General features: G+C 44.8%; 1 protein-coding gene across 2 annotated transcripts in view; it reads right to left on the bottom strand.

The window, feature by feature from the left end:
• The window catches only part of il34 (interleukin 34), a 123,832-nt gene extending 114,498 nt beyond the window's left edge, over positions 1-9,334 (bottom strand). For both annotated transcript variants that reach the window (XM_073069682.1, XM_073069681.1), the window contains exon 1: positions 9,147-9,334. The gene's annotated coding sequence lies outside the window, so the exon portion shown is untranslated. The remainder of the gene's footprint in view (positions 1-9,146) is intronic.
• Between the last annotated feature and the right edge of the window lie 9,808 nt (positions 9,335-19,142).

Genomic DNA, 19,142 nt, shown 5'->3' with positions numbered 1-19,142 from the left:
AATACTCCAGAGGTGGCCTAATCAGAGTTTTCTAAAGTTGCAACATACTCTCCTGACTTTTGAACTCAATGCTTGAACTAATGAAAGCAAGCATTCCATAAGCCTTCTTAATCATCTTATCAACCTGTGTAGCCACTTTCAAGGAGCCATGAACTTGGATCCCAAGATCTCTCTTCTCAGCAACACTGTTAGGATTTTGCCCTTAACAATGTATTTGCCCGACTCTCAGCCCATATCTGCAACTGATTGTTTGCCAGTGGTCGACCCTCACCGCAACTCCACCAATCCTGGTATCATCTGCAAATTTACGCACCCACATGTCTACATTTTCATCCAGGTCATTTATATACATCACAAACTAACCCAGCACAGATCCCTGTGGAATTAATTACACACCTCTAAAAAAGTATTCCCTTCAACCAGTACTGCCTGAAGCTAACTCTGAATCCAAACAACCAATTCACTGCAGACCCCACACATCCTGATCTTCTGGATTAGCCTCCCATGTGAGGCTTTGTCAAACACCTTACTAAAATCCATATAGAGAACATCCACTGACCTACCCTCATCAATCTCTCTCGTCACCTTGTCAAAAAGCTCAATCAAGTTGGTAAGACATGACATACCCTGTACAAAGCCTTACTGGCTCTCCCTAATTAAGTCATGGATTTCCAAATGCTCATATATCCTATCCCTTAAGAATTGTCTCCAGCAAAGATACAAAAGCCTGAAAGCTTGGACAACCAGGCTCAAGGACTATAAGACTATAGAATAGTTCCCATGTACAATAAAATGATTCTTGAACTCCAAATCGACCTCATTATGAGCTTGCTCCTTACTGTTTACCTGCACTGCCCTTCTCTATAACTGTTACACTTTGTTCTGCTTTCTAGACATAAGACGTAGGAGCAGAATTAGGCCATTCGGCCCATCAAGTCAACTCTACCATTCCATTGTGGCTGATTTGTTATCCCTCTCAACTCCATTCTCTCGCCTTCTTCCCATAACCTCTCACATCCTTCCTAATCAAGAACCTATCAACCTCTGCCTAAAACATACAAAGTTTTGAAAGGGTAGGAAGATAGAAGTAGAAGTAGGAAGATTGTTTCCATTGATAGGTGAGAGTAGAACTAGGGAACATTGCCTCAAGATTCAGGGGAGAAGATTTAGGACAGAGATGAGGAGAAACTGTTTTTCCCAGAGAGTGGTGAATCTGTGGAATTCTCTGCCCAGGGAAGCAGTTGAGGCTTCTTCACTAAATTTATTTAAGAAACAGTCAGATAGGTTTTTACACAGTAAGGGAATTAAGGGTTATGGGGAAAAGGCAGGTAGACGGAGCTGAGTTTACGGACAGATCAGCCATGATCTTATTGACTGGCGGGGCACGCTCAATAGGCCGGATGGCCTACTCCTTATGTTCTCATATACCCAGTGACGTGGATTGCTACCTGTGGCTATGAATTCCTCAGATTCACCACCTTCTGGCTAAAGAAATTCCTCATAATCTCTCTTCTTGGTTTACCTTGTTCTTCCTCGATGCACAGTGTGTCATCTGATCTGTATGAGGAGCAGGCAAGACAAGCTTTCCACTGTATCTCAGTACGTGTGACAATAATAATCCAATTCCAATTTCAAACCTGGTATATGGAGCTAGAAAAAACAACTGCTAGGTGCAACATCTGTGTAGGCAAAATGGATGGTCAATGATTTGGATCTTGCATCAGCACCGAGAGTGTAGAGGGGAGATAGCCAGTATAAACTATTTTGGCAGAGGGGTGGGAATCAGAATGTGAGTGCAGAGATTAGGGTAGAAGGACAAGGGCATGATGCTATGTGTTCTGAGTTGGTGAGGAAGGACAGGCAGGGGACAAAACATAAATGTAGCCAGTTAGAAGGGTTGAAATGTATCTATTTCAACGCTAGGAGTATTAGGAATAAAAGGGATGAACTTACAGCATGGATCAGTACATGGAACTGCGATGTCGTGGCCGTTACTGAAACTTGGCTGGAGGAGGGGCAGGATTGGCTGATGCAGGTTCTGGGGTTTAGGTGTTTAAAAGGAATAGGATGGGAGGTAGAAAAGTGGTGGGGGGGGGGGAGAGTAGCATTACTGGTCAGGGATAGTATCACGGCTATAGAAAGGGAGGACGCTGCAGAGGGAGTGTCCACTGAGTCAATCTTGGTAGAAGTCAGAAATAGGAAGGGATCAATCACTGTGCTGGGAGTAGTCTATAGGCCCCCAAATAGCCCTCAGGACACCGAGGAGCAGATAAGCAGGCAGATTTTAGAATGGTGCAGGAAATACAGGGTTGTTGTTATGGGTGATTTTAACTTCCCTCAGATTGACTGGCACCTCCTGACTGCAAGGGGGATAGATGGGGCTGAATTTGTCAGGTGCTTTCAGGAAGGATTCCTGACACAGTATGTGGACCGGCTGACGAGAGGAGAGGCCATACTGGATCTAGTTCTGGATAATGAACCTGGTCAGGTGGCAAACCTCTTGGTGGGGGAGCATTTTGGTGAGAGTGACCGCTAGCTATGGAAAAGGATAAAGACAGACAAAATGGGAAAGTGTTTAACTGGAGAAGGGCTAACTATGAAGGGATGAGGCAGGAACTAGCGAAAGTAAATTGGAAACAGATGTTCAAGGGTGAAAGCACAGAAGTAATGTGGAGGAAGATTAGGGACCACTTGTGCTGGGTTCAGGATAGGTTTGTCCCACTGACAAAAATGGTAGGGAAAGGGAACCGTGGCTGACGAAACACATGAGGCAACTCGTCAAGAGGAAGAAGGAAGCATATGTTAGATATCAGAAGCAGGAAGCAGGAGGGGCTCATGAGAAACATAGGGTAGCCAGGAAGGAGCTTAAGAAAGGACTTAGGAGAGCTCAAAGGGGGCATGAGAAGGCCTAGGCATGTAGGATTAAGGAGAACCCCAAGGTGTTCTATGCGTATGTGAAGAACAGAAGGATAACAAGAATGAAGGTGGGTCCGCTAAATGATAAAGGAGGCAACATGCCCGGAGGTGGAGGAGGTTGGGGAGGCACTAAATGAATACTTTGCTTCAGTATTCACAAGTGAAAAGGACCTTGATCAGGGTGAGGTCGAAATAGAACAGGCCTGTGTGCTGGACAATGTGGAGATTAAGGAAGAAATGTTGGATCTTCTTAAAAACATCAAGATTGATAAGTCCCCACAGCTGGACATGATATACCCCAGGTTGCTGTGAGAAGTGAGAAGAGATCGCTGAAGCAGTAACTATGATCTTTGAATCCTCTTTGGCTGCAGGGGAGGTGCCAGAGGATTGGAGAATAGCAGATGTAGTTCCCTTGTTTAAAAAAGGTAATAGGGAGAATTCTGGGAACTATAGACTGGTGAGTCTTACATCGGTGGTCTGCAAACTATTGGAAAGGATTCTTAAGGATAGGATCTATGAGCATTTGGAGAAGTACAGTCTACTCAAGGATAGTCAACATGGCTTTGTGAAGGGAAGGTCATGCCTCACGAGCATAATTGAATTTTTTGAAGAGGTAACAAAAGAAATTGATGAGGGTACGGCAGTGGATGTGGTCTACATGGATTTTAACAAGGCATTTGACAAGGTTCCCCACAAGAGACTCATGGGGAGAGGAGTGGGGACGGGTGGATGGGGAGAGGAGGGGAGTGGGGAGTGGGACGGGGAGAGGAGGGGAGTGGGGAGTGGGGGGAGAGGGGAGAGGGGAGAGGGGGGAGGGGGGAGGGGGGAGGGGGGAGGGGGGAGGGGAGAGGGGAGAGGGGAGAGGGGAGAGGGGAGAGGGGAGAGGGGAGAGGGGAGAGGGGAGAGGGGAGAGGGGAGAGGGGAGAGGGGAGAGGGGAGAGGGGAGAGGGAGGGGGGAGGGGGGAGGGGAGAGGGGAGGGGAGAGGAGAGGGGAGAGGAGAGGGGAGAGGAGAGGGGAGAGGAGAGGGGAGAGGAGAGGGGAGAGGAGAGAGGAGAGGGGAGAGGAGAGGGGAGAGGAGAGGGGAGAGGAGAGGGGAGAGGAGAGGGGAGAGGAGAGGGGAGAGGAGAGGGGAGAGGAGTGACAAGGCTGGTAGTTTATAAGTGGAACAGCAACGTTTGCTCTGTTCTCTCAGAGGGTGGGTGAATCTCTGAAATACTCTACCCTGGAAGAGTGGAGAAGCTGGATCACTGAGGCTATTTAACAAGGGGGTAGATACATTTTTGAAAGATTGAAGAATAGAAAGCTATGCATAACTGGCACTGAAGAGGAGTGGAGGCATGGGGTAGATCAGCCACAATCATTCTGAATGCTGGGGTAGGCTGGAGTTGCAATGTGGCCTGGCACCACTCCTGTTCCCTTCACCTATCCATACAAACTGGGACAGTGATCCCAATTCTGTATGCTGCTGAATCTCTGCCTGCATGTCAGCCCAGACAGCAGCCATCATTAGCAAAGGGGCAGTGTGACTTGGATTGGTCAAGAGTTGAATCCTAACTTTGACCAGCATAGAAGACCTTGCCGCAGTACAGGCCATTCAATCTATGGTATTGTGCTGTCCTGTTAATCTTCTCTAACCTTCCTTCCTACATTGCCCTCCATTTTTCTGTAATCGGTGTGCCTTCTAAGAGTTTCTTAAACGTCCCTAAATTATCTGTTTCTACAACCATCCCAGACAGCATGTTCCACGCACTCATCACTCTCAGTGTAAAACTTATCTCTGATATCTCCCTTATACTTTCCTCCAATCACCTGAACATCATGTCCCCTCATATTAGCTATTTTCACACTGGGAAAAGGTTTCTGGTTATCCACTCAATCTAGGACTCTTATCTTGTAAACCTCTATCAAGTCATCTCTCATCATCAGTGAGCCCTAGCTCTCTCAACCTGTCCTCATAAGACATGCTCTCTGGTCTAGGTAGCATCCTGGTAAATCTCATATGCACCCTCTCTAATGTCTCCACGACCTTCCTATAATGAAGCAACCAGAATGGAACACAATATTTCAAGTATGGTCTAGCAAGGGTTTTATAGAGCTGTAACATTACCTCACTGCTCTTGAACTCAATCCCCTGATTTTCCACCATTAACCCTCCCATCATCCCTCCAAACACTCCTTGTCCCTCCACCAATCTTCGCATCATCTGCAAATTTGGCAACAAAGCCATCTATTCCATCATCGAAATCATTGATAAACAGCATAAAAAGAAGTGGTCCCAATACCAACTCCTGTGGAACACCACTAGTCACTGGCAGCCAACCAGAAAAGGATCCTTTTATTCCCACTTACTGCCTCCTACCAATCAGCCATTGTTCTAACCACATAAGTAACTCTCTTGTAATACCGTGGGCTCCTAACTTGGTAAGCAGCCTTATGTGTGGCACCTTCTGAAAGTCCAAATATACAACATCCACTACATCCCCTTTATCTATCCTACTTGTAATGTCCTCAAAGAATTCCAACAGGTTCTTCAGGCAGGATTTTCCCTAAAGGAAACCATGCTGACTTTGTACCATCTTGTCCTGTGTCACCAAGTACTCCATCACCTCATCCTTAACAATTGACTCCAACATCTTCCCAACCACTGAGGTCAGGCTAACTGGTCTACAATTTCCTTTCCTCCTTTCTTAAAGCATGGAGTAACGTTTGCAATTTTCCATCCAATGATTTTTGAAAGATCATTTCTAATGCCACCACAATCTCTAATGCTACCTCTTTCAGAGCCCTAGAGTGCAGTTCATCTGGTCTGGGTGACTTTTGAGCACCTTCTCTCTTGTAAAAGTAACTGCACCCACTTCTCTTCCTTCACACATTACAACAATAGGCATACTGCTGGTGTCTTCCACAGTGAAGACTGACGCAAGATACTCATTTAGTTCTTCATCCATCTCCTTGTCCCCTGTTATTATTTCTCCAGCCTCATTTTCTAGCGGTCCTATATCCACTCTCATTTCTCTTTTATTTTTAACATACTTGAAAAACTTTTACTATCCACTTTGATATTATTAGTTAGCTTGCTTTCAAATTTCATCTTTTCCCTTCTAATGATATTTTTAGTTGCTCTGAGGTTTTTAAAACTTCCCAATCCTCTAACTTCCCAATAATTTTTGCTTTGTTGTATGTCCTTTCTTTTGCTTTCACAATAGCTTTGACTTCTCTTGTCATCCACGGTTATACTATATTACCATTTGAGTATTTCTTCATTTTTGAAATACACCTGTCCTGCACCTTCCTCATTTTTCCAAGAAACACATGCCATTCATCTCTGCTGTCATCCCTGCCTGCAGCCCCTTCCAATTTACTTTGGCCAGCTCCTCTCTCATACCACTCTAATTTCCCCTACTCTACTGAAATACTGCTACATCAGACTTCACTTTCTCCCTATCAAATTTCGAGTTGAACACAATCATATTGTGATCACTGGTTCCTAAGGGTTCTTCTGTCTTAAGCTCCCTAATCGCCTCCAGTTCATAGATAGCACCCAATCCAGTATAGCTGATCCCCTAGTAGCCTCAACAACAAACTGCTCTAAAAAGCTATCTCTAGAAATAAAAATTGGTAAAGATTGAAATAAGTATAAAAAATTTAGGAAGAATAAACATTTTAACAGCATTAATTTGACCTATCAAAAACATGGACAAGGGTGACCACTGTGCTAAGTTCCATTTTGTATGATTTAAAATAGTAAAATTTTCTCCAAAAAGACACTTATAATTTCTTGTTACTGTAATGCCAAGGTAAATAAATTGATTATTTACTACTTTAAAAGGGAAGTTATGAAATTCTAGTGATTGTGCTTCTCTATTTATTGGAAAATTTTTGCTCTTATTTTTAAATTAAGTGTGTATCCAGAAAGCCAACTAAAATTATTAAGGAGTGAAAAAACTGGGGATAAGGAGGTAGTCAGGCGTTGTACATTGTCTTTCGCCTCTCCTTTGGCCAGAGGTGGAGAGATGCTCACCCCACCCACTCATGCTCAATGGCTTAGAGATATTATGTCCTGCTTAGAACCTGAAAAGATAATTAATCACTTGTTAATTCAGATATAAAGTTCTAAAAGGTGTGTGGATCTTTTCTAGAATATTTTCATAATTCCTGTTTAGATTGGGGGTGCATCCCTCCCTTTTTTCTTTTGCATTTAAATCCCTTACTTCCAGCTTTTTACGGTTAAAATCTATGGGGTTTTTTTTAATGTGTAAACATTATAGTTTAGGTAGTAGGCAATATACCTTCTTTTTATAAATACAGCTGTGGTGATATAGTCTGATTAACTTTTTTTATATATCGTAAGGTTGGCTTGGAGTTGGATAGTGGGAGGGTGAGGTGGTAACTAACTTTACACGATTCTACTATGGGTGCTTTGCTTAATTGTTATGAATTGTACTTAGATAGGTTTGTTTTGCATTGTATAAACCTCTTTTTTATTGTTTTTTGTTTTATTGTAAAAACTCAAAAAATTTAAAAAATAAAAAAAATAAAAACCTATCTCTTATGCATTCAACAAACTCCCTCTCTTGAGATCCATTACCAACCTGATTCTCCCAATCAACCTGCATGTTAAAATCTACCATGATCACCATAACTTTGCCCTTTTGACTCGCATTTTCTATTTCCTGTTGTAATCTGTGGTCTACCTCCCAGCCACTGTTGGGAGGCCTGTATATAACTGCCATCAATGTCCTTTTACCCTTGCAGTTTCTTAACTCAACCCACAAGGATTCAACATCTTCTAATCCTATGTCACATCTTTCTACTGATTGATACCATTCTTTACCAGTAGAGCCACGCCACTCCTCTGCCTACCTTCCTATCCCTCCGATGTAACGTGTAACCCTGGACATTCAGCTCCCAACTACGACCATCCTTCAGCCACAATTCAGTGATGGCCACAATATCAAACCAGGCAATCTGTAATATTGCAACAAGATCATCCACCTTATTGTTTATACTACGCACATTTAGATACAACACCTTGAGTGTCGTATTTGCTGTCCTTTCTGACTCTGCATCCCTAGTGATTTGATACTCAGCCTGTTGGCTGCAACTAGTTCCCATCATCTGCCTGGCTTCCTGACAATCTGACTGCACACCATCTTCATTTTTTTACCATCCGTCCTTTCCCGAGTCCCTTCGCTTCCTGACGTGTACTGGTGTTATGTTGCAGCTGCTGGTCTATATTCCTTGAACACAGCTCATACAATTGTGGCTTACCAATGCCACACAGACTGCAGTGCTTCAGATCAAGGGTCCAAAGCCTTCTTCAGCCAATTAAGTTTGAACATAAGCATTTAACCTTATGTCCATGCTCAAGATGTTTATTGAGAAGTAAATTAATGTGTGGGATTGCTTGAGCTGACAGCTTTGCCTTTTGGTGAACTGACAGATCTTACTGACGTGTCCAGTCTTTAATGAGAATAAATTTTCATTAACAAACAAAGCTGACCTTATGAAAATTCCCCTGAAAGTCCACAGATTAAACAGTTTATAATTTTTATAGATTTATAATTATAAACTGTTCCATACTGCTCCATCCTTAAACAAAGTTAGAAAAGGAGGGTTTGTTTTTCACAGAACAGCAAATTGCCAGGGATACTCTCTCATTTTCTGAATGTCGTTACCTGATGTTGCTTTACCATCAATTAAAACAACTGAAATTCTTTTTTTTTGCACAAATATATGGGCCATTCAGCCCATCAAGCCAATGGCAGCTCTTGAACAATCCCATCAGTCTGATTGTTCTCTTTTCTTTAACTTCCCACAGATTTTCCCATCATCCACCTATACTAGGGGCAATATACCCTAACCAGTTAACCTACCAATCTTTGGGATGTGGGAGGAAACTGGAGCACCCTCGAGGGGATCCCACACTCTTCACTGAAAAGCAAAGGTGCAACCTACAACAGACAACACCCGAGGCCAGGGTCAAACCGGAATCGGTATAGCTGCAAGGCAGCCACACTAAATGCTGCACCACTACGAATCCTCTAAGTCACAGCAGAAACCAAGGGGCCTCCCTTCAAGATATTAGGGCCAATTTTTGTTTCCCTTCCTGTCTCAACCATCCCAACCCCCCCACAGCCGGGTCGGTCATAGGGAATATATCTCTCTCACAGCCTGTCTGCGAGCAAAGCACAGTTGTTAAAGCACTTAGAGGGATATTGTCACTCACCTGAAAAGCCTGAAGAATTCAGTCCATACCTCCTTCTGGAAAAATAAACTGAAGAAACTTGTAATTACCCTCAGGAGATTCCAGGCCCCTGGACCATATAGAAAGCTGGAAGCTGCTCAGGTTTTGACAGTCCTGAAGGTGTGAAGAAAGGAAAGTCCTTGGATTTGTGTTATGCCCTTCATCAGTCCAGTGAGTCTGGCAGTGCCCTGCAGCTGATTAAACACTAACGTAGTTCGCTCTCGGTCCAATAGGAGCCCAGGATTTTCAGATCAGCTGAGTTCAATTAGCATATAAAAGGTTCAACAACAAATAAAACCAGTAGTTTATCTCTGTCATTTTCACTGATATTTAATGTTTGAAACCTTACTTTGGGAATTGTAGTTAGGTATACAATAGTACTCTGGCCTAATGTGTTTCTGTGCACTGTATACCAGGTAATAGGAAGGGTCATTCATTGTCGTTAGTGAGTTCTGCGTAGATACTGAAGACTGATCCAAAGGCCAGATCAAAGCTCGAGTCAATCGGAAGACCAGATCGACAGCCGAAGGTCGATCGGAAGTCCAGAAGTGAAGGCCCAGTGGTCAGAACCCTGAGTCTGCTGGGAAGTCGAAGGCCCAGTGGTCAGAACCCTGAGTCTGCTGGGAAGTCGAAGGCCCAGTGGTCAGAACCCTGAGTCTGCTGGGAAGTCGAAGGCCCAGTGGTCAGAACCCTGAGTCTGCTGGGAAGTCGAAGGCCCAGTGGTCAGAACCCTGAGTCTGCTGGAGGCTGAAGAAGACAGTCTGTCCTGAGGACTGTGTGGGTAGAGGGGAGGGACAGGGTTGTTGCCTTATTGCATGTTAAATTCTATGCTGTTCTGCCAAGCACGCTATGTTGTGTTGGAATGTGTGACAACACTTGCAGGCTGCCCCCAGCAACATCCTCTGTTAATGCAAATGGTGCATTTTGCTGCGTGTTTCCATGTACACACAAAAACAAGCTGAGAACAGGAGTCGTGCATTCCTCGTGCAAGCATCGAGTGACACAACACAGAAACAGGCTCTTCAGCCCAAATGCTCCATGCTGACTCCATCTGATCTACTCCCAATTTTCCACATTTATCCCGGCTCCCTCTGCACCCTTCCTGTCCAAGCATCTCTCGTACTTGCCTCTTCCTCCGACAGCTTGCTCCGTGTACAGGCCACCCGCTGGATGTAACTGTTGCCCCTCAGGATCCCCTCTTGTCCTAGCCCAAGTTTTGATTCCCCACTCTTGGGAAAAGAGTGTATGCATTGATCATATCTATGACCTCAAGATTTTATACATTCATATAAAATCACTCCTCATTCTTCTACACTCCAGTGAGTACATTCATAACTTGCTCAGCTTTCTTCCCTTGGGTCCCAGTGACATCCTCATAAATTCCCTTTGCACACTTAATGGCATCATTACTATAACAAGTTGATAAGAGGTATGGATCGAGTGGATGGATAGCCAGAGACTTTTTCCCAGGACAGTATTGTCCAATATGAGGAGGCATAAAATGAAGGTGATCGGAGGAGCGTATAGAGGGGGATACCAGGGGCAAGTTTTGTTTTTACACAGAGAGTGGCGGGTGTGCGGAATGGCCTGCCAGGGGTGGTGATAGAGGCAGATACGTGAGGGACATTTAATGAAGACAGGCACACGGATGGTAGAAAAATGGAGGGCTATGTAAGAGGAAAGGATTAGATTGATCTTACAGTAGGTTAAAAGGTTGCCATAACATGGTGGACCAAAGGGCCTGTACTGTGCTGTAATGTTCTGTTATACAGCTGCAGGATTGCTGTATAAAATATATCAGGTTCACCAAACTGCACTGACTGCTACATACCTTCCGACCCCCAATAAAGTTAAATGCCCCAACTAGCCACTCAGGGGTTTTTGGGGATATGCAATAAATGCCGGCCTTTCCAAAGGCGCACTGATCTTAAATAACAAAAACACTCACATAAGTCAATGGCAGTGTAAGGACGGATAATACGCACTTCCCAACGCTTTCCCAACATCTACAAGCTACTACATGTTACTCACATCCATTGAGAGTAGGGGAGATTCAAACAAGAGGACATGAGTTGAGAGTTAGGGGGCAAAAGTTTAAGAGTAACACGAGGGGGAATTTATTTACTCAGAGAGTGGTAGCTGTGTGGAACGAGCTTCCAGAAGAAGTGATAGAGGCAGGTTCGGTATTGTCATTTAAAGTAAAATTGGATAGGTATATGGACAGGAAAGGAATGGAGAGTTATGGGCTGAGTGCAGGTAGGTGGGACTAGGTGAGAGTAAGCATTCGGCACAGACTAGAAGGGCCAAGATGGCCTGTTTCCGTGCTGTAATTGTTATATGGTTACAAGCAACAAATCCAGTGTATGGGTTCATCTGGGCAAGCAGAGAGCATTCCCACATCCCAGGTCTCAATCATGGTTTGAGAATAAGGGGTAGGTCATTTAGGACAGAGTTAAGGAAAAACTTCTTCTCCCAGAGAGTTGTGGGGGTCTGGAACGCACTGCCTCAGAAGGTAGTGGAGGCCAATTCTCTGGATGCTTTCAAGAAGGAGCTAGATAGGTATCTTATGGATAGGAGAATCAAGGGATATGGGGACAAGGCAAGAACCGGGTATTGATAGGAATTGATCAGCCATGATCTCAAAATGGAGGTGCAGGCTCGAAGGGCCGAATGGTCTACTTCTGCACCTATTGTCTATTGTCTATTGTCTCCTTGCAAGTCATACCAACACACCACAGCAAATTCCTAATGCACATAAATGCACATGGTAAATAAAGTTGGTCCTGGATCATTGAGTGCAGCTCCAGCAACTTTCAGGAGGCTTGACATCAGCCAGGACATGGCAGGTCACATGAATGGAACCTGATCTGGCTCTTCCTTTGTCATGGGTACCTTGTATCGCTAGGTGTATCATCGACAGCCTGTACTGTAACAACTCATTAAAGCTTCCCAAGAAGCTTGGCTGAAGTCTGGCCTCCACTGCCTACTGCAGAGCATGTGGACACCACAGTGCCAGGTTCCACCAGGGCACCTCAGAGTGGGTCACAGCTGTGCAGGCCTCCAAGGCCCAGTGGCACTCACACACTGGCTTCAACAGCTGGCTAGGTCCACCCCCTTCTCAACATCTGTTACAGATACCAATGTCTCACTGATCAATAGGTAGAACATATTGTTAAAAACTTTATTTTAAATTTAACACTTTAAAATGAAATTCATACACAAAAGACCATAATCAAATAAATAGTAAGAGGTTACACACAGAATGCCGGAGGAACTCAGCAGGCCAGGCAACATCTGTGGAAAAGAGTGCAGTCGATGTTTCGGGCCGAGACCCTTCATCAGGACTGGAGAGGAAAGAAAAGGGGAACATAATGAAGCACTCTCCAGCCCAGTCATTCTATATTCTCCCCCCTTCCACCAGGCCTGCATCACCAGACTCCAGGGTAGCCTCCGGGCAGGAGAGCTGCCTCATTTTTTTGTTGCAGGGATGAAGGTTGAGTGCACCTTTTAGAGATAAACATCACACTTCACAATATGACAATCTATTGGTGCTGGTTTGAACAACACTTGAAAGGTGAAAGAGGGGAGAAAGCAGGAGGGGTGGGGGGAGATAGGTGGATAGATAGAGAGAGACAGGAGGGGTTGGAGGGAAGAAAAGGGAGAGAGAAAGAGGGGGATGATAGAGGGGAAAGAGAACTGGGGCAGAAGGATTGAGAGAGATGGGCAAGAGAAGGAGGGGTGAAATCAGAAAGGGAGAGAGAGGGAGGGGAGAGAGATGGGAGAGAAAGGAATGAGAAGGTTAAGAGAGACCGGGAGAGGGAGTGAGAGGCAGAGAGGGAAAGAGAAAGAGGGGAGAGGAGAGGGAGTGAGAGACAGAGAGGGAAAGAGAAAGGGGAGAGAGGGACAGGAGAGACAGTGAGAGGCAGAGAGGGAAAGAGAGAGAGGGAGAGGAGAGGGAGTGAGAGGCAGAGAGGGAAAGAGAAAGGGGAGAGAAGGAGAGGAGAGGGAGTGAGAGGCAGAGAGGGAAAGAGAAAGAGGGGAGAGAGGGAGAGGAGAGGAAGTGAGAGGCAGAGAGGGGGAGAGAGGGAGAGGAGAGAGAGTGCAGGGGAGAGAGGGGAGAGATAGGGGGTAGATAAAGGGGAGAGGTAGAGAGAGGGAGCAGTTAAACACACATTTGATGAAAACAGAGCAACAAAGCAAAACATATTGTTCTTCCGGAGTATTTTTCTTTAAAAAGTCGAAAGTAAAATCTCTTAAGTGTGATTTGTGGTCAAAATCTTCCAGAGATCCAGACTGAAAAAGTGAACAGAGCCAAGCACCACGTAAGCAAAGGAATTGTAGAGATGAATGCCAAGAGCAACAAGGCCAAGGTGGAAGTCAGGACTTTAAAGCAGCAAGGCCTGCAGTCACTAACTGCTCCCCTGGAAGCTGCCTGACTGAAACAGAGTGCTTAGGAACGGTTTACTGAAACGTAGACCTGCCAAGCAGTTCAAGACATAGTGAGTGACAGGAAAATGAGGAAAGCCTGGAAGAAGAGCACAGAGAAAATGGTTCAAATATCATACAGGTCCTGGCAAAGAGGGGGATCTGGAAAGATTGGGAATTTTACACAGGTGACAGTAGAAGGTGGAATCGGACTATCCTCAGCCTCTGCTTCCTGGTAGAGAGCTGCTCAGAACTGAGAGTGACTTGGTCCTTTCTGGTTTTGTGGTTTCTGAGAAGGCTGATGAGGCCAGTGTGGGACCTGCAGAGAGCTGTGGGCACAGCTAGTCCATCAGGAAAATGTGACTCCCTTCTGCTGCCACCACCCATGCTTCAGGAAGGCAGTCAACATGATGAAGGACACTTCCCTCCTCTGTCATTCTCTCTTCTCCTATCCCCCCCTCCCCCACAAGGCAGAAGATACAAAAGTTTGAAAATACGTACCAGCAGGCTTAGGGGCAGCTGTGTACTAAGAAGAGGCAGATGGAATACAGCGTAGAGAAGCGCGGGGTTATGTAAGTTAGTAGGAAGAATAAAGGTGTTGACTCTTTTCCAAATGGAGGGAGAATTCAGAGATCGGAGGTGCAAAGGGACTTGGCAGTCCGAGTTCAGGATTCCCTATGAGAAAACTTGTAGGTTGAGTCAGTGCAAATGCAGTGTTAGCATTCATTTTTGAGAGGACTAGAATACAAATCAAGGATGTAATGCTGAGACTTTATAAGGCTTTGCCTGCAATGTATTTGGAATATAGTGAGAAATTTTGGGCCCCATATCTAAGGAGAGATGTATTGATTTTGGAAAGGATCCAGAGGAGGTTTGCAAGAGTGATCTCAGGAATGAAAGATTTGATCTTTTTGATCTCTTTTGAGATCTCATTTGATCTCTTTGGGCCTGTATTTGATGGAGTTCAGAAGGACAAGGAGAGGGGGATTCTCATTGAAACCCACCAGACACTAAAAGGCCTGGATGGAGTGAATATGAAGAGATTGTTTTGATTAAGAGGAGTGTCTTGAATCTAAAGGCACAGACTCAGAATAAAAGGACATCCTTTTACAACTAAGATAAGGATGAATTCCTTCAGTCAGAAGGTGTTAAATCTGCAGAATTTGTTGTAACAGAGGGCTGTGAAAATCAAGTCATTGGGTTTCCTAAAGGCAGAGATTGATAGGTTCTTGATTAGTAAAGAGGTTAAGGGTTGCAGGGAGAAATTGAGAGAATGGTGTTGGAAAAGAAAAACGTAATTGAATGTTGGGGCAGACTGGCCTTATTCTGCTCCTATATCTTACGGTTCAATGGATATAATGGACCTCTTGTATAATAAAGATGAGCCCTTGATCTGAAAATCTATCTCATTCCGGCCCTTGCACCTTCTAGTCTGCTTGCACTGCGCTTTCCATGTAATTGTATCGGTATCAATCCATGCAGGCTGCTGGAGCTAATTTCACCTGCTAGACCATGACAAGAAACCTCTGTAGGAGAGTTCACATCGGGTCTCACTGTTAGTCTAATCCATGCAGGCTGCTGGAGCTAATTTCACACGCTAGACCATGACAAGAAACCTCTGTAGGAGAGTTCAAGGAGGAAAAGCCATTGCACTGGGGCAGTTCTGACTCTGAACCTCAGAGTCCAGTGGTACGAGTAGTTGGTTGCAACGGATGATCATCTCTTCTTCTGTGCCTTGTTATGCTCTATGATCTCCACAAAGTGTTGCAGAACTGCTTTCCTGACCATTGGGTCTCACTGTTGGTCTAATCCATGCAGGCTACTGGAGCTAATTTCACACGCTAGGACAGGCATGCCCCTATCTCACTGGAGTATGAGGCTGCCAGCTCCCCTCACCTGCTTTAGTCCACCTGTTGGAGTGGTGTACCGGGGGCGTGGCCGATGTTGTATGCAAACTTACTACCTGGAGCCACAGGTGAGAACTGAGAGTCCAACGACGACCAAAGGTGAATGAGCTGCCCCAGAATGGACATGACAAACCCCTTCACCGGAAGTGTTACCCCTCCCCTTACAAATGGTATTAGAATTGGATTATTATTGTCACATGTGGAAAGCTTGCCTTGCATACTGATCACACGGGTCAGATTATTACACCGTGAATTGACAAGGGCAGAATGATTCCAGTAGAAGTAGTGAGCAGCTTGCAATGAGTTGCCATGCTGAACACCATCTTGCACCAATCTTCTATCCTTCTTGCTTCTAGGTATTGTTCAATACTCATGCCCATTGTTTCCCCCAGTACCACCTCAGTGCAATGACGTGATGAAATTATCCTTGTGGATGGCATGGAAAACAAAGATTTCCACTGTACCTGTGACAATTGACCAATTTAACTCAAGATCCTGAGGGGTCTTGACAAATGGATGAGGAGATAGTTTCTTCTTAATGGAAACTCTAGAACTGGGAGTCATTGTTTAAAAATAAAGAGCTGCCAATTTAAGTCAGAACAGAGGTGAATTGTTTCTCCCAGAGGACCTTGAGTTATTCCTTCTGCACTAATCCCACCTTCCAGCACTTGGCCCTTAGCCCCTCTATACCTGAGTGCTTGTCCATGCTTTCAGTGTCTCTGCTTCCAGCACACTCTCTCACAGTGTGTCCCAGGTACTCACCACACTCTGGGTGAAAACATAAAACTAATTAAAAGCAAAAAGGCAGGAGCTCAGGAGAACTTGTCTTGGTTTTGTTCTTTACTTTAGCAAGATGCGTGCATAGGATACAGAGCATGATGATGTATATCATTCACATACTTTGTACATATAACCAGAATGAATTATTTGAATGAACAATAATGCTTAATCAAACAATATATTTATAATATTACTCAAATATTCCTGAAATATTAAATACACAACAGGTATCCCTCAAATCACTTCTAAATCTCTTACTCCTTACCCTGAATCTATGTCCTCTAGTTTTATGATGGAGAAAAGGTTACAAAATCAGCAAAAAACAGCTGATCGTTGACTTCAGAAAGGGGGAGCAGAATACATGCTCTTGTCCACATCAGCGGTACCGAGCTCAAGAGGTTTGAGAACTTTAAGTTGCTAGGAGTGAACGTCACCACAGATGCCTCGGGCAAGAGAGAACCCCAAAGCCAATCCTTCCTCAGGAGGCTAAAGAAATCTGGCATGTACCACTAACCGCCACGATTTTTATCAAAGCACTAAAGACAGCATCCTGTCTGGTTGCATAACAGCTTGGTACAGCAACTGCTCTGCATGTGACCGCAAGAAAGTGCAGGGGGTTGTGGATACAACTCAACACATCATAGGAACGAGCTTCCTTTCCGCAGACTCTGTCTATATTTCTCACGGCCTCAGTAAAGCAGCGAATATAATCAAAGAGTCCAGCCGGCCTGATCATTCACTCTCCTCCTCTCCCATATTGCACAGGAGATACAGAGTCTGAACGTGTATACCACTAGGCTCAAGAACAGCTTCTATCCCACTCTTATAAGACATTTGAATAATTCCCTCGAACAATAATATGGACTCTTGACCTCACAAATCATGGCCCTGCACGGCTTACCTGGCTGCACTGCACTTTCTCTGTAACTGTAACTTGTTTTTCTGCATTCTGTCATTGCTTTTCCCTCGTACCACCTCAGTGTGCTGGTGAGATGAATTGACCTGTATAGATGGCATACAGGTTCTTCAGTCTACCTTGCTATGGGTGACAATTTAAAATTTGCTGCAGTCTACCCAATCTATACCACGCATCATTTTATACACCTCAGTTATGTCCTCCCTTAAACTCCTCCACTCCATAGAAAACAGATGCAGCCTCTCCAGACTTACTCCTTCACTAAAACTTTCTATCCCAGGCAACATCCTGGTGACACACCCTTGCATCCCCTCCAGCTCTATCATAATCTCAGAAATCTTTTCCTCAAACAGTGACCGAAGTGAAAAAAAAGTCTTTCGATATTTTCTGGCAGCAGAAGATTAAATCGTGATTAAGCAAATATGTAAACAATCAACAGAGGCTGACAGGAATGCAAAACTGTGATTGCAATCTGATCAGTGATCATCCAATGAAGTGATGAAACAGGTTTGAGAGACCAAATCACCTCTTCTGCTCCTAACTCTCCGATTTATATGCAAGTTCAAGCAGTGTAGCTCAGGAAGCAGAAATTCATGTTTATGGAATTCACAAAAATAAAAATGCTCTTACGGAATATATGTGAGGAAAAATATAATTAAATATGCACAAACATGCAGGAATTGACAGATTTTCTCATTTTTCTGTCAAAGGTTTACATTGTGATACAGAGAGTTTTCCATGAACACCATCCCTCTATAACCCCAGTCTACATATGGTAGTTACGATTACAAATTTGTTACCAACCCTCTGGCGAGCTCCGTGAAGAATGAGATGGAACTTCCATCCACAAACATGGCATCCACTAATCTTGGCAAGGGGACGAGGAGGGGAGGGTGTGGTGGAAAATCCCACCAGAGAGGACGGTTACATAAAACTGGAAACAATCTACATTCATATCATGGGGCTGTGGACTATGCATGTGGAATATGAAGTATTGTCCCTCGAACTTGTGGCAGGCCTCACCCTAGCAGTGGAGGAGCCCAAGGCCGAGGATGGACAGGTGTGTGTGGGAATGGGAAGGGGAACCGGCCTCTGCTGGGAAGAACAGACCCCCAGTCCGGTGGTGGGGGCTTTGTAGTGCACTCGGCAGAGGATGGTGCTAATTTTTTAACTGCATTGCAGTTGTGGTTTTTAAATGACAATAAACCGAAATTCAATTCAAGTGATGGACAACCCTTCACCCTTTTGCAAACACTTCCCCCACCCTTCCTTCCAACTCTTCTTTCGTTATCCCTTTTTCCTCCCACTCTCTCCAGTCAGCTTTGACCTCATCTTTGCCCCTGAAGGCCTCTTTCCTGGTTCTGCCCATCGACTACACACGCAGTTCACCCACGGGCTTTCCCACACCAGCTCCCTTTCCACCATCTCGTGCCAGCTGCTCCTCGCCTCTCCCCTAATGGCTCCCATTGTCCACTTTTAAACTTATCAGGTTCCAGCACTGATAGCTCTGTGTTCCTGCTGATCACCCTCGGCCTCAGTTTCCAACTTTCACCAGTCCCTCCCTCCCCTTTCTTGCCTGCTTTGTGAACTGTAGCTTTGATGGACTCTTGGGGCTTCTGCTTTTGCTCGCATTGTTGGGGGGGCAGTGCTTCTGTTGGCATGGATGGGGGTGGGGGGTCAGTGCTTTTGTTGCTGATGGTGTGAAGGGAGGGGTTCTTCAGGACTCTGATGTTTTTATCATTCATTCTCTGGGATTCATTGTTTTGTGTGAGGAGTACAGTTCTCAGGTTGTACACTCCGATGTAAAATGAACCTTTGAAATGGAGAGTTAGCGTTTCAGTTGAGATCCTTCACGTGGACTGGCCCAGTGTTCGGATGAAGAGTCTCGACTTGAAGAATTGACTGTACATTTCCCTCTGCAGATGGTGCACCTATAAAAATTAGTGAGGG

The sequence above is a fragment of the Hemitrygon akajei genome, chromosome 17, assembly GCF_048418815.1.
Source record: "Hemitrygon akajei chromosome 17, sHemAka1.3, whole genome shotgun sequence".
Lineage (NCBI taxonomy): Eukaryota > Metazoa > Chordata > Chondrichthyes > Myliobatiformes > Dasyatidae > Hemitrygon > Hemitrygon akajei.
Note: the sequence above shows the minus strand (reverse complement) of the source record. Positions and strands in the feature narration are given on the sequence as shown.